The sequence below is a fragment of the Canis lupus genome, chromosome 3, assembly GCF_011100685.1.
Source record: "Canis lupus familiaris isolate Mischka breed German Shepherd chromosome 3, alternate assembly UU_Cfam_GSD_1.0, whole genome shotgun sequence".
In the NCBI taxonomy this organism is placed as follows: Eukaryota; Metazoa; Chordata; class Mammalia; order Carnivora; family Canidae; genus Canis; species Canis lupus.
Window position 1 is genome coordinate 15,778,209 of NC_049224.1, and position 15,784 is coordinate 15,793,992.

At 49.7% G+C, this 15,784-nt stretch overlaps 1 long non-coding RNA gene across 6 annotated transcripts in view; it reads left to right on the top strand.

Annotated features, from left to right (window-relative positions):
- Window positions 1-3,010: 3,010 nt before the first annotated feature.
- LOC102151182 overlaps window positions 3,011-15,784 on the top strand; it is a 143,842-nt gene continuing 131,068 nt past the window's right edge. For 2 of the 6 annotated variants that reach the window (XR_005356683.1, XR_005356686.1), the window contains exons 1-2: window positions 10,155-10,306; window positions 10,726-10,837. This is a non-coding gene — a long non-coding RNA (uncharacterized LOC102151182). Of the gene's footprint in view, window positions 3,065-3,137; window positions 3,218-7,964; window positions 8,202-10,153; window positions 10,307-10,391; window positions 10,521-10,725; window positions 10,838-15,784 lie in introns of those variants that run through there. The other 4 variants (XR_005356682.1, XR_005356685.1, XR_005356687.1 and 1 more) reach the window with 4 other exon arrangements.

Here is a 15,784-nt window from a genome sequence, read left to right on the forward strand (position 1 = left end):
GAGCAGAATAAAGCCTTTTCCGTGCCTGCCCCACAGCCCCTCCAGCTCGAATAATGGAGAGACAGTCCGTGCACTCTGCAAGCGGCGGCCCATTGTACGCGGCCGGCGGAGGGGAGGCGGCCGGGGCGGCGGGGCGGCCGGGCTCCCTGCCCTCGGCCCTCTCCCCGTGGACGCTCTCACGTCTCCTGGTCAATTAAAGGGGGGGGGGGGACGAACACGATTAAAAGACCAAAAAAAAAAAAAAAGGAGAGAGAGATAAAGAAAGAGAAGAAAAGATTAAAAAGAGAAAGAAAAAAGGAGAACAAGCTTTCTATATATAAATTCTGAATTTTACTCCCCGTGCAGTACAGAGGCAGGCAGTCGAGGGCAGAGGAAGCGGCAGAGGAGAGGGAGCCCAGGAGAGGAGAGAGGCCGTGGAGGGGGACGGAGCCGAGGAAGAGGAGGCGGAGGCGAGCGCCCGGGAACCCGAGGCCCCCCGGACGCCCTCGGACCCCGCACCGTGCGCCCTGGGCACCCGAAGCCACGCCGGGCCGAGTCCTTCCCACCCAGGCAAGTAACGCAATGGTTCTCGTTTCTTTTGAACCCGGGGCCGGCCACGCGCACAGGTCGGGAGGCGGGCGCGCGGGGCCTCCGCAGGCCGGGGCCGCAGTGCGGGCGGGCGGGGCGGGACGAGGGGAACTTCCCGCGGGGCCTGCTCGCCGGCCGGCCTCCCCGCCTCCCCGGCCTCCCCGGCCTCCCCGGCCTCCCCGGCCTCCGTGGCGCCCGGCTGCACGCAGCGACCGCGGCCGCCGCGCCCTGGCCCTCCCGGAGCCGGGGACCGCGCCGGCCGGCCGCAGCCCGGATTCAAAACGGGTCTCCCCACCCCCATCCCCGCGCCCCCGCCCCCGCCCCCGCGGCCGGGCCTCCAGCCCCGCGGCAGGGGCGGGGGCGGGGGCGGGGGCGGGGGCGGGGGGCGGCGGGGGACCCCGGGGCCGAGTCCCGGCCGGGCTGGCCCTGCGGCCCGCGCCCCGCCGCCCACCTGCGGGCGCCGCGTGGAACGGGATCCCCTGGCGTAGCGCGAGCGATGGCTGCCCCCGTGATGCGGGCGACAGTGCCCGCGGATTCAAGGGGGACCCCGAGCCGCTCCCCCCCCCCCCCCCCCCCCCCGGCGGAGCACCCGCGGCGCCCCGCCGCCCAGCCCGGCTCCCCGCCGCCGCGCAAGCGCTGGGGCGGGGAGGGGTCAGCCCCCCGGGGTGGGGACCGAGGGGGTGTGCGGGGAACCGAGAGCCTCGATTGGAACCTACGCGAGCGCTCTCCCGGCGCTGGGCAGGGGCGCGCGTTTGCGTCAGAGGGCGCGCAGGGCTGGCGCAGGGGGCGGGGAGCGGACGCCGGGGGCCGCGCCCGGGGCCGCGGGGGCTGCGGGGGCTGCGGGGGCTGCGGGGGCTGCGGGGGCTGCAGACCCGGCCCGCCCCGCCCCGCCCCGCCCCGCCCCGCGAGGTCGCCCTGGGTCGGGCCGAGACTCCCCGGGAGCGGCGGATCCTATTCTCCCCCGCTGTGGGCTCTGTGCGCCGGCCCCCACCCCGAGCTTCCAAATTTGAAAGAGGCCCCGGGGATGGGGACGACTGGGGGCCCTGAGGCTTCGGGCGAGGCCACCCGCTCCTCCGTACGAGGGGAAGGAGGGGCGCGGTGCCCGGCCCTGGCCCCGGAGGTGGGGGCTCTTGGTGGCGGCGGTGCCCAGTGGCTGGCGCAACTCTCTGCTTTTGGGGAGCGGGGGACAGATCGCCCTCCTGCCGGCTCTGCGTGCTACATTTCTGTCTCAAGAGGGGGCAGGCAGGAAGAAACCCAGGTGTTTCGTTCGAGGAAAGGTGCTGGCCTCCTCTGGGACTTGTCCAGCCCAGCGGACCTCGGGGCTGGCTTCTTGTTGGGCCCCGTGTTCCCTACCGCGCGGGCGCTCTCTGCGTGCCCCGCTCGTGCTCCCAGCCTCAGCCCTAGCAAAATGGCCTCCGCCGAGCCCCGGGGGTCAGCTCAGGTCCTGGGCAGCTCTGCTTTCTCCCTTTGAGGCTGTCCTTTGTTACCGGTTCGACCTGGCACACTGGTCCTGGGGCCTTAGGCACCCCACGCTCAACCAGGACATAAGGTATCTGTTGTTGTTGGGTAGAACAGAAAAATGATCAGATTTTGTGGGCGCATATAGGTCCCCAAACTGAAACCCCACCCAAGTGTCCAGGCACACGCAGCTGCAGGGAAGGAAAACACAGTTGCTATATCCACCCTTCTTCAGCTCTCTTTCCCTCCTTTCTCACTCAAGCCCTTCATGTCCATTGCCTTTAAGTCTACGCTCGTGGATGTGGCTCTTGGACCTACACCCGCTCTGGCGCTTGCCTCAGTACCCTTCTTGAGACTGCCAGGTCACTAGTGGCTTATATACTGGGTCCTCTCCAAGGTGCCTCTCTACTGGTGAGGCCCATCCAGGGCTGGGAAAAGGCTCACCAGGGTCTGGACTCCCCAGCTTCCTTTCTGAAGGCTTCCTCTGTCTAGTCTCCATAGGCCCATTCAGGGCACACAGTCTCCAGTGTGGTTCCCCTAAGAGATGGTGAGAAGTTACCCCTCTGCTTGGGAAAGAGGAATCAGGCTGTAAAGCTTAAAACTTCCCTTGTGGTTTGCTGGCATCATGGCTCAGCCTTCATCACTTTTTAAAAAGATCTTCCACACAACACTTGATCTCTCCTAGCTGGATAGCCGGCAAACACTTAGGACCTGCTGGGAGAAGGAGAGAAGCAAAGATTGGTGGCTGCGTGTACTGCACTGACTTGCATTCTTGGAGCCAGAGTCCGGATCCAAGCAGACTTTCTGGTGGATCAACCCCCCCCCCCCCCCCCACACACACACCAAATCTTTCTTTCCAGGAAGGCCCAAAGCATTCTTCATTAATCCTGACCTTTTTGATATTGGTATTTTGCTCTTCCAAAACTCACCAGATCATTTCTCTTGGCTTTTTGGTAAATCACAGTAAACAAAGGTGGTGGCCTTGCGAAAATGTTTTCTACATCTAGTTCAAGGGTGATGAGATGCTACAAATGACCAGGTATGTGTAGACAGTCATCTCCTGTACCTCTTCCCTACCCCTAAATTGTTAAAAGTGGTATTTTTCTGTTTAGAGAGACCAGAAAGCAGAAATAACCGTGTGTTATCACGCTCATCTGGAGAGATGAACATGCCTGCAATCATTGGGAGAAAGGTCAGTTCTTCTGCTCTTACTGCAGACCTTTCCCAAAGATCTTGTTTTAAAGGTGCTGAATCAATTAGTCTCCCTTGGCATGAGATTAAGGCCGGGCAGAAAACAGTTAAAGAAGATATGTTTAAAATGGTCTTCAAAATGATACTTTGAAGAAAAGGGTGGAGAGAGGCACAGTAATGCCTGCCCAGTGTTTCGTGATTAGTAAGAAGTCAAAATGCAAACCCAAACAAACAAACAAACAAACGCCCCTGCCTATATCAAAAATTCACCCCCACCCCCAAGACTGAACTCAGTGTGTATTGTGGCTGCCCAGCCGTAGAAAGTTCTGCCTTTGTTAAAGTGAAAAGAAGGATGGAAAGGCCAAAGTGGGAGCTGAGCTTCTGCTGGACCGCCTGCTCTGAGCCTGCCCATGTAGTTGAACCACAGATCAGTAGGCTTGCATATTCACCATCACTCTGGTAGCCTGTCACCTTTGGTGACAAAGAAAAAAAACCCCGTTTTACCTTATAAAACAGTTTACATTTCTATCACAAGCCAGCCAGTTAAAGCACGTGTTTTGGAAAGAGAGATAAGGGAAGCAGTTCCCCTTTCTGCTTGGACCTCCAGTTAAGAGGGCCAGGAGTAGCCACGGGAGGATGGCAGGAGAGCTAGTGCTGACCTTTGGATGCAAATCAAGCCTTTTATCGGAGGAAAAGTGACAATCATTCCTAGCACACTAGAGAAGCCAAGGCCAAATATTTACTTTTTGTAAAAATCAAGCCTTCGCTATCTAAATGCATTTATGCAAAAGAAGGAAAGAACTGGAGACTTTTATGCTACAGAGTGTATTTCCTTATTTTAAATGCTGGACTAGAGTGAAGAATAACTGCATGGTTCTTTTTCCTGGGGGAAATGGGCTGGATTTGGATGAAGAGTTGGAATTTTGAAATGATTCTGAAGCTTGTTAAAGTTCCCTGACAATACAATCCACCACACCATATAATAATTTCTCTTAATAGTTACCTGTTAGAGCACCTATTTCTTTTACTGCAGGATTAGCCCATGAGAGTAGATCTGAGTTGGACATTAACGGATTAAAGATTGCTCAAATATGTTTAATTCTTTAATGTCACTTTTAAAACTATAAGATAAACTGGTGAAAAAGTATTGACTTACAAAGCCACCAGATCTGTTGGTAACCGTGGTCATTTTACAATAGTAGTATTTACCTATCAGAAAGTTGATCTAAATAATAAAGCTAACATTTCCTTCTAACCTGTCAGTGGAAAGATATGTTTATTACAGTGTCCTCCATCGGCAGTGAGAAGGGGTTAGGTAAAGTTTAAATGAAAAAGAATGAGCACAGTACACCACTGATATAAACCACATGGAGCAGTAAATAATTATGCCCTCTCTTATGCTATGTCTATTTTATTTACCTGTTTTGGAGGTGAATAATAAACCTAGCCTAACTATGGGAGGAGTTAATAAAGTATTCGAAAGGCATGATCTAACAAAACTTGAGAATAGTTCTGTTTTATTGTTAACCCTTTGCAGGAAATCTTCTGAAGCTGAAAAGAAAAAGGAAAGGGCTTTTGTGTTAGTTGATCCTTGGCTATTCTAGGGCTCAGGTTGGTGTGAAAGGGATGAGGAGGTCACTTGAAATCTCCTTTTATCTACTCTTATTTTCTCTCTGGATCAGCAACTTTGAATAGACATCATCTAATCGCTCTTAATGGAAAGAAACTATGGGAGCAATGAAATGCCTTTACTCCAGAAGTGAATACATGTGTGTGGATAGCTAGCTGAGCTTGCGTAGGGCTACGTTTCTGCACACATGTGCTTAGAGATTTTTCGGAGTGCATAGATATATATATGTAAAAGTTTCTTACACATTCTGGGGGCAGGGTTTGATTGGGTGGGTTATTTTGCCTTTACACACACCCCCACACAAAGATTCTCTACCAATCCTGGTGATACTGTCAGCTGACTCTTCCTTCAGCTTTTTCTTGCCCTGGGTCTCTGAGATGTCATATTTAAGTCCCCCCAAAGAAAGCAAATAACTGAGAGCACGATGGACAGTCTTTTAGTGAAAACATTTGATTTTCTTTGTTTTCAACTGGAAGTTACACTAACCGGGGGATTTCTTTTCAGAGGGTAGAGATTGTGTGACAGGTGAGAGGTGATGGGTTAAGGCGAGACCATTACTTTCAATAGCTCCCCAGCATTTTTTTCTTTTCAGCCTTTCTTGGGATTAAGTTGGTTAAAACACAATTAATAAATGGAAAACAAGCGCCCGCCATTAGGCAGTTTAAAAGTTGTTCTTGCTATGGATACATATCTTTAAATCTTTGAAACTGAGAATCTGATTACAATTTGTTTTGAAATTAGAATTCCTCTTGTAAGTCTCATATGCTAACTAAAATACCACCTAAGTTGTCTTCCTTAAGCATTACATTGACTTTTAAAAAGAGGAACAGCCCACAGCTGAAGTATAAATGACTATCCAGAAAAGGACATTTGATTTCTAGGACTGAAAGCACTGGGCTTTACCTCCTAAGAAGCTCTCCGCTCTCTCTACCACCCCCCCCCCCCCAAGTTCTTTTAAGTAAGATTCACATTGCTCCCAGAGCCTGGGTCACTTTGCTGTAAATTCCTTTAGAGGAATACATGGTTACCGGGGCTACAGATTCCCATCTCAACATGCCAGCCTCCCTGCCCCCTGCTCCAGATTGCAGAGACCCTTGGCTGTCAGGGCTGGGACCTTGAACCCCTCCCATCTACCCCAGCCTACAGGAGATCGAAGTTCCAAAGTTTGAGGTTGGGAGGGAGAGGATTAATCCCTCTTTAACTCCTCTCCTTACCGTCCTCAATTCTGAACCCCAACAGATCCGTTTCCTGGTGTTTCCTGGTGAATAAGAGGGTAGGAGCCGCCCTGTCTAATAAAGATTAAATTAAGTAGAAGAATCCCAGCCGTTGGATATTTGGAAGCTCCGGTGGGGCGTCAAACCGACGTTTAACACATTTTTTCCACTCACTGTGCACAAGTATTGTATTCATTGGGCTTAGCTTTAAAAAGGAAAGAAGAAAAAAGATGAGGAAAGAAAAGAAAAAAGAAAAAGAAAGAAAAAAAGTCAAGAAGAAACCCCAATATCAAGGGTGAAGTGACTTTATGTTCAGAGAAGCTGCAGGCAGGAGCAGGGCTTCTTGACTTTTCTGGTCTTTTATTTCCTCGAACTACTCCAAGAATTGGAGCCTCCCTCTGCCCAATGAGGGCTCAGAATTTTGCTGTTTTGGTGGGACACCAAAACACCCTTACCCTTTAGGGACAGTCTGGTGGCTCAGGATCAGGACTGGGTGTGCGAGAGGAAAGGTGAGCTCAGAACTTAGTCACTTTTTCTGTGCTTACTTTTAACCAAGGTTTTGGTAGCATGCACTGAGCAGTCTCCTTCAGTTACTGCCCAGTAGGAGAAACAATGGCTTTTTCTGTCCGCTGTGTTGAGCGAGCTGGACACTGACCTTGAAGCTGGGGCGGCCAGGCACTCCCTCCCCTGGGAATCCTACCGGCTCCCAAATACTGGCCTTTCACTCCCACCTGCTTCTTTAGTTCCAGGGCACAGTCTGGAGGGGCAAAAGGCAAGTCCCTTCGTGCCAATGCCTCGTTCCTGCAAATACAACACTGAATAAATTAACCTCAAACCAGCTAGTTGGGGTGTAGTAGTTTAGCAGGACTAATTGCAGACAATGGAGCTGAAATGACTTTTCCAATTAGCTGCTGGTTGGAGTTTAGTTGGAGGAACTGTCAGCTCCAACGATGGGTAATTGCTTTATTGCTCACAAAACTATCATCTATTTAGAACATATGTGCTAATTACTCTGGATGGGCGTCGAAAAAGAGACCATAAATCTAATAGCACTTAAAAAAGTCTATGGTGCTCGTAAGCAACCCCAGCCCAGGTTGGCGTGATGGATGGCTGTCTTTCAGGAAGGCGAGGGTTTGGACTAGAGGCACCGACGGGATGCTTTGGTCACATCGCGTGCATGAGAGCGAGGGACCAGCGCAGCTGCGCCGAGGTTATAAATCACTGTCATCAAAACCAGTCCCCTCTTTCGCGGCGCACTTTTTTTTTTCATCTTCGCAAAAGATTACTTTAGAAATCTTTTAATTGGATTATGCTGGGAAATTAATCTCCTTTAGCCTTAGCTAAATTTATTGTGGTCAGTGTCGGGAGGAAAGCCCTGTAACTGCAGTGAGGGCCACGTCCCCTATTCCCCCCTTCCCTTAACTCTCGGGGCCTCCCAGCTGCAGACGACAGCCTTGCCCCAAGTCCTAGGGAGTGATGGGGTGAGAAAGAGCGGAGAGACACGTCTGTGCAGAGGTCCGCGGCGGTCCCTGGTGAACCCCTTTGTCCTAAACGCGACGTTTCTGTCCCGGATTCCCTAGCTCCATATCCAGCATCCCTATGCAACCCTGCGCCTTCCTCCACAAGGCGGTCTGGGATTCTGGGGGGAGGAAGAAGGCTGAAGTGGCGGGAAGAGGAGGTGAGGTTTGCCGGAGGAGGGACTGCCGGCCAAACTCATTACTTTGTCCTCTTGTCATCCACGCCCCTCTTCTGGCGGGGAGCTCCGGGTTTGCGAACATTCTCCAGTCCTCTGCGCAAAAACGCATGGCTGTTTTTTTTTTTTTTTTTTTTTTTCTTTTTCTTTATCTGGCCTTTTCCCTGGCACAACTCTGGAGACACCTGCCCCGGACCTGCACAACGCTTGACGTCCGAGAGCTCGGGCCCTTCCGCTTCTCCCAGGCTCCAGGCGCAACGTAGGGTCGGGACCTCCCCCGGTCCCGCAGCTGCGAGTCCTGAACCTGGTCCGTCGCCGCTCGGGCAGCTGCTGAAGCTGCGGGTCTGGCCCCGCCGGCCGTTTATCTCTGCGGGAGGTGACAACATCTGCCTGAAACGGGATACCTACTTTTGCAGCTCAATTTAGTTCCTAATAGCAGCCCTTGGAGGTGTGGTTAATTGATGGGGATAAAGGCGTAATGACTTGACGGGGAGACGCCAATGATCCCTTAATATACTTTTAAAAGAACCCCCCACCACCCCAACCGTAGCGAGTCGTTGCTAGGTGCGAGTCTGAGACGCGGATACGCAGGCGGCGAGCGCGGCGCTTGTGCCTTCCTATTTAGAGGCTTCCGTAAGGGGGGAGCCCTGGCTCCCAGGGCTGGGGCACCTGCGAGCCACCAGGGCGCGCAGCGCGGGCTGTCCAGGGGTGGTCGCGTGGCCGCGGAGAGCGGAGCGTGACGAGGACCCGGGAGAGCGCGGGATGACAGGTGACCGGACCGGAGGGCGGGGAGGAGCCCCGGCCGCTCCTCCCCGGGCCTGTCACTCTAGCTGCCCTTCCCGGGCGCGGGGTCCCCAAACGCCCAGCAGTTTGTTCCGCCCTCCCTAGGGCTGCCCCTCATCCCGCCTGAGCGAAGTGATCCAGTGGCCGAGCTCGGCGGGAACCCGCGGGGTTCCGCTGTCTGAACAACCTCAGACGGACCCGAGGACCCAGAGAGAGACACGTGCCGCTGTGTGTGTGTGTGTGTGTGTGTGTGTGTGTGACGCCCGAAAACGCAGAGCCTAAGCACGTGGCCAAATTGCTGCCGGGTTTGCGGGGGGCCGCGGGGCCGGGCGCCCTGGGTGCCCTCGCCGGGCGGAGCAGCCCGCGCGCACCACCTGCCCAGACGTCGGCTCGCCACTCTCCTCTGCACCCCCTCCTTCTCCCGCCTGATGTCTCTTTGCTCGGTTGCAGTTTGGTCTCCAGAGGGTCGAAAGATTGTATTACACCGAACAAACCCCCAATTTAGGGTTCCCTCAGGCACTGAGATGAAAAAAAAAAAAAAAGCAAAAATCCAGATCGCCTTTTTCCGTCGGCGAGCGCGCGGGCGCGGGGGAGGCCCCTCGGGTGCGGGCGGCTGGGGCCCTAGCAGCTTTTGGGATGCGCCGTTCCAGTCTCCGGGAGAAGGATGACCTTGACGCTGCAGGTGTGAGCTCCCTCTGGAATCGGAAGGAGAGACGACTCCAATCATTGTCCCGATCTCATGCTATGAGAGATCGCAGGTGTGGCGGCGGCGGCGGCGGCGGCTATTGTCTGCCTTCCTCCCTGAGCCCACGTGCCGGGCATCAAAGAGTCCCAGGAAAAGGTTCCTTTCCCCAAACTCTCTTGCGGGCGAGGCCCTGGGGGTCAGACATTTGAAGGCCCGTAATTGCGAGCCCCAACTGCAGAGTGGGCCTGTCTCCGCATGGCCCTGCCCTTCCACCGTGACTGTCTAACCCCATCTACCCCATCTGCTGTGGGTCCGCCCTCCGGGAGGTCGAGGAAAATCGAGGAAATGCGACCTCACTGTCGCCCCGCCCCCCTCGCCCGTCCCGCGTCCCCGACAGGCGGACGCCCCCAAGGCTGTGGTCCCCAAGATGCTCAGGCGGCCCGGAGTCCGGGACAAGGCCGCAGGTGCTGCCCCAGGTGCGGTGCACGGCCTGGTCAGCCGCCCTGGCTCAGGAACCCCCCCGCCCGCCATGAAGGCCTGCGCCCCCGGGACCGCCCGCCAGGGCCCGATCTGTCGGTGGCGCCCTCGGAGCAGAGCGGCCGGAGGCCGTGGGCCCTGGCTCCGGTGGGGAGGGGGCTCCCCTGCGAACCGGTGCTGCCCTCCGCCAGCCGGGCTCCCCCGTGGGCCCCGGGGCCGCTCCGTCCGCCTCCCCTCTGCTCCCCCCGACGCGGGGGTCCCCTCCGGCCGCACAGCCGCCCGGGCCAGCGGCTCCCGGAAGCGAGGCCCACATCCGGGCGCGAAGCCTCGCTCGCCGCGCTGGCTTCCGGGCGCTCGACGCAGGCGTGGGGCTGCGCGCGGGGGCCGCGGGGTCCCGCCCGAGGTCAGGGGTCGCGGTGCCGTCGGTGCCGCAGGTGGGCTGTGCGGCGTGCGGAGACCCAGGCCCACCCAGGCCCACCCAAGCCCACCCAGGCTCCCTGAGGAGCCGGGGCTGCAAGCTTCCCTGCAAGGGGGGGGCCCGAGGGAGTGCGGGCGGCTTCTGGCCAACTTTGTGAAGTTCAGAGACTCCCAGTCGTCGTAGTCAGCAGGTGGGCGCGGCGCGGGTTCGCGCCCCCGGGGCTCCAGCACTCTGCGCCTGCGCGGGGCGGCCGTGCTCCAGGCCGTCTAGGGGCTCGCGGGGCCCTGGGCGCCCAGACCGCCTGGGGCGGGGCGGGGGGGGCAGAGCGCTAAGGAGCAAGGCTTGCGGCGCGGCCCCAAAGTTTCCTAGTTTCAGGAGCAACTCGGTCTTAAGAAAGCTTCCAAGTCCGTGGGAGAGAACTTTGTGGCCTTTGGTGTTTTCGGAAAACGTCTCTCCACGGGGCGGGAACTGCCCGGGGGGGGGGGGGGGACCCGCTGTGTAGTTCATGCCAACTGTTTTGGAGGACCCCGTACTTGTTTTATCATCTTGCAGATGAGACGCGTGGGTATGTATGTCGCCATCAGTACACTGAATAGTATGTTCCTTCAGACAGGGATGGAGAAACGGAAATACCACCACCCTCCAGCCAAACCTGGGAGGACTGATTGCAGGGGAGCTGCTGCTCCAGATGTTGCACTAGAGGCGCTGCGAGTGTGAGCAGGTAATGCGGGCAAGAGTGACATTGTTAACAGAAAGCATCTAATTAACAGTGACTTCATTTGATTGGAAGGATGAAAAAGCCTTTTTAAATCAATCCAGATTCACTGGCCTAAGCTCAGCCAATTTATGAATATGGAGCCTGACTGGGCTCTGCTTTCTTTCAAAGATGTCATCTTAGGGGTAATAGCATAGGTGAAGTCATTTGGTTACACTGTGGAAACTTTTATAGTGCCTTCCTTGGGAATTTAATTCAGTGCTTCTTCATTTTATTAGGAACAGACTGACTCCATCAACTCTGCTCTCCATGTTTAGAGGCAGGACTGCTTGAAGCAATTAGGTTCACCAATTAGCATAGTTTTACTGACCCCAGCAGCAGCACCACTCCTTAGATTATCCGTTTCTTCAAAGTCGGGGGGAAAAGCTGGAGTACAACATGCTTCCCAGGTGTCTACGTTGGGAAAATAAGCCCACAAGCAGGGTAGCACAGCAGTGCAAAAAGCTTTCCGATAGTCCCCAAGTGCTTCAGCAACTTTGGTGGATTTTTCTCCCCTTTTCTGATTCTGGATCCCGTACCACCTCCTTACTTTCACATAGCTTTTTTCTCTTTTTAATTTAAAAAAAATTTAAAAAGATTTTATTTATTCATGGGAGAGAGAGAGAGAGAGAAAGAGAAAGAGAGGCAGAGAGAGAAGCAGGCTCCATGCAGGGAGCCCGATGTGGGACTCGATCCCAGGACTCCAGGATCATGCTCTGAGCCAAAGGCGGTGCTAAACCACTGAGCCACCCAGGGATCCCCTCACATAGCTTTTAAAGCCCGTCTCCTTTGGTTGTATTTTGGCAGAGTTGGTTTTGAGAAAGTGAGCTTCCCCCCTTCTTTGATGTACTCCTGCATGCTAACAAAGCATACACAATGTTAGGGTCTAGAGAGAGAAATCCCAGAAGGCTCCTTTAAACATCTGTTAGGTGACAAGATAAGGGCTCAGGTCTTTGGGTGTGTGTATGTGCATGTGTATGTTCCCGCGTGTGTACATGCTGCAGAACCTATGAGGAGAGGTCACAGGTGGAAACTGGGAGATAAATCCTTGCTTTCCCTAGTTCTGAAGGTGTACCTGTGAGGCTCTGCTCCAGTCCCCTCACTGTAACCTCAATCAGTTGGTGGCCAACATCCTTAGTAAGAGCAAATGTCTGGAGCTCGCTCAACACAGTCTAGGAAAGAAGGGGCTTTGCTCTTGCCACTGTCGTATGTAGTGAAGGGATTACATTTACATAGCTGTTGTTTCTCGCTCCCCTAAAATATATATTTCTCTGTAAGATTTTACTAGGTTGAATTGCTGACAGTTCATCAGTAGCAGCAACAATGTAATACCCTAACCTTATTAAATCAATAAATACTAGATCCATGTATTGAATTAAAAATGTATCAGCATGGCCAGGAATTGCAGTCATATGGCCATGCACTGCAGAATCGAAGATGCCCCTCAAAAATTGACGAGGTAGCATTTATTTAACCTTTTTTTTTTCTTTCTATTTTTCATCTGTGATTAGATATTCTGGGTTTTAACATTTCAGGGACCATTGTGATAGGTTTTTTGTTTTGTTTTGTTTATTTCTTGGAAGTCCTTTTCTCTCATGTCTTACATTTAACCACAAAAGTGATGCATGTATTTAACAATAGTAATTTACTGTGACTTTATCGTTCTTGTTCTGAGTTTCCATCTAGGAAGTATAATTCCACTCAGAATACATTACTCCAGTAAGACATACTCAGGTGCAGGAGTTTCTACACAGGCATGAATAAATTTAGGTGTTCTTTTGTATGTATAAATAAATATACTCAGTGTGAATGAATTGCTGTACGTTGATATGTTTATTTTTTAAAAAAGAAACCACTTTTAATTTCATCTTTCAGCATTGTTGATGACATTAAAAGCTAAAGAACTGCTTATTATTTCAAAGCAATTTTTGTTTCTTTTTAAAGATTTTATTTATTTATTCATGAGAGACACAGAGAGAAAGAGAGGCAGAGACACAGGCAGAGGGAGAAGCAGGCCCCATGCAGGGAGTCTGATGTGGGACTCCATCTTGGGACTCCAGGATAACGTCCCGGGCTGAAGGCAGGCACTAAACCCCGCTGAGCCACCCAGAGATCCCCAAAGCAAGTCTTTTTATAATTTAACTTGCTGTTGGAACTTTTATGGCTAGAGGTGAAATTAAAATGTTCAAGTCTTTAAACTTAACAGAGTACTTAGAAAGTTACACATATTGTGAATGGTTATATTTTATATATGAAAAAGATACTTCATATGCGGTTTACCAGGAATTGGTCAATTAAGTTGTAGATTAGTGGCTGCATATAGAGTTAATCCCTGCTGAAAACAAGGAATGTGCTTAACACCTGGAATTTTAATGGAAAAAGTAATATTACTCTAGCTAGATATTTGTTTATACTGATTAATGATGCTAATTATTTAAAAACATTCATCCCCTCTTGATGTCAGCTAGGATATTTGGTACTGAATTCTGAAGATAAAGTCACTGGGCCTTGGATTCACTACACTGTGAAAGAAAAAATCTTTATTTGACGAAATAGGCAATCAACTGAAATCTATCCTCTTTAAATAAACTGATTCCTCAGTATTTTCCCAGTGTTGGTGTAAGTTGTTGTCTGTGATGTCCCCCAGGGCTCTTTCCTCTGCTCTCTGATTTGCTATATAAAAGCAGCTCTGAATGATGGATTACTGTGTCATTGCAGCCTGCGAAGGATTAATTTGTTTCATTGATTTCTCTTTAGGCAGATTGCCAGAATTTGCTGCTTCCCACCTTTCCTCAAGACTTCTAGAAGTAATAGACAGTAATAGCCTAAGACAAATCAGCTCCTTTCTGTAAAAATAGAATCATGAAACCAGGAATCCTAATAAGAGCCATGGCAAACTTTTTATTGGCCTGTTGGGGAGAGCAATTAATAGGCTACTCTATCTGGTTCAGAGATAGTTTTAATTGAAACATTTCTTTGACTTGGTGACTTAAAAATCATCATGTTAATAGTTCTTATGTAACCATTTATAATATTTGTCTCATAAAAATTATCTCTAATTTCTAAGTATCTTATTTGACATAGGAAAAGTGTTGTCTGTGTGATTGACACACACTTTTTTTTGTATGCCAGATTTTAGGATCAAGTAATATAGCAACATAACTTTAAGTCAATTTATTTATAAATACTTATAGGATTGTTTGATGCAAAGAAGTTTTAGAAACTTTGAACAAGGACATAGAATATTAGAACATAGAAATAGAATTGTTTAATTGTTTAAAGAAAATATAACTTTGTGATTAAAAAGCTGGTATTTGCTCATAATAATTTGCAAAAGTTAGAAATGACATTTGGTGTATTTTCTCTAAGCCTTTTTCTTCCTAGCATTTACATGTTTTATTTATACATATGTAGATAGATATACCACTTTGTATCCTGCTTTTTTCGGTTGGCATCATACAGTGAAAAATTTGCTGTATAATTAAAATTATTAAAGTCATTTATATTGACTTTAATGTTTTAACATGTATGATTTAATTAATCATTGTTCTACTATTGGAGAGTTAGATTTTTAATTTTCCATTATTGTAAATAAAATGATGATGAATGACATTTTAAATAAATCTTATTCATCCTTCTGGTTATTTCCTTACAATGTATTATTACAAAAGAATTTGCTTAGATGATGGTACAGACTGTTTTTTAAGGTTCTTGATATCGATTCCCAGATTGTTTTTCCAGAAAGGTTCTTCTGGTTTATACTGATACGATTTAAAAAATTTCTCTGTAGAGGCAGCATTCTAATTTATATTACATGAGCAAAGAAAACAGAACACTCTTTCCTTGTCTTCTGAAAGCAGTGGCAGCATTTTGCATATACTTAGTCTTTCAGAAGTATTTTCTCAACTGCAGATGTGAAATAGGCTGGTTATACAAATCTATTTGTTTCCCTTCTGTAGTGCTGAAAATTATATTGATTTAATGATCTCAAGTTATACTTTTTATGCAATTAGTTGTGTAGTAAAAACTAATATTGTCATGTGCTAATGTCTTTTTTCCTCTATTGTGCTATGATAGTAGTCCATGCAATATCAGCAAGTTTATGCTTTTCCTGTGCTTTGCTGAAAGGAAAAAGGAACATCTGTTTCCATTATATATCTGCATCATAATGATAACAATTAAATAGCTTTTATGGTAGTATACAGTAAATATATTTTGCTGAATGACCTATACTTTCTTGTTGGAAAATTTCAGAGATTTCAGAGGGACTTAGTTTTTACAGGTAGGTTCCATTGTAAAGGTTTAGAAAGGCCTCTGGTTACTTTAGGTAAATCACTGTAGTCTCAGTAAAAACAAACAAAGAACCCTGAAGATTAAACACTAGGCTATCAGATGTGACTCCTGAAAGTATTTTTTTAGGCAGATGTTTAGAGTACAAATTATTAGGTACCTCAGTATTCTTAAGTCGCTTAATCATGCTACTAATAATAGAGTTCATTTTGTGTTTTGTGCTGTTTGTGTACTTTTAATATTTTACTAGGCTGGAAAGTGGACATAGTTTTATATGGATACATGTGTTTTTTTGTGTGTGGAGGTGCACAACACATATATAAATATATTTACAGCCAAGCGCTTTTTTTTTTTTTCATATATTAGGGGGTCATACTGATACTTACCTTTTAAGCTCAACAGGAGAATGTTTGATGTCCATGCACTAATTCCATTGACCTTTAATATTCCAGAGAAATGTTTTCATTTATTTCATTCAGCTTTTGGTTAAAGATGTTTGGTGGTCACTTAAAAAATGATTAGAAAGTATTTCAGACAATATGTGATATATAGAGAAAAGTAAACAGCCCTGTACTGCAGACTTCGTTTGAGAAATAAAATATTACCAGTACAATCAAAGCTCTT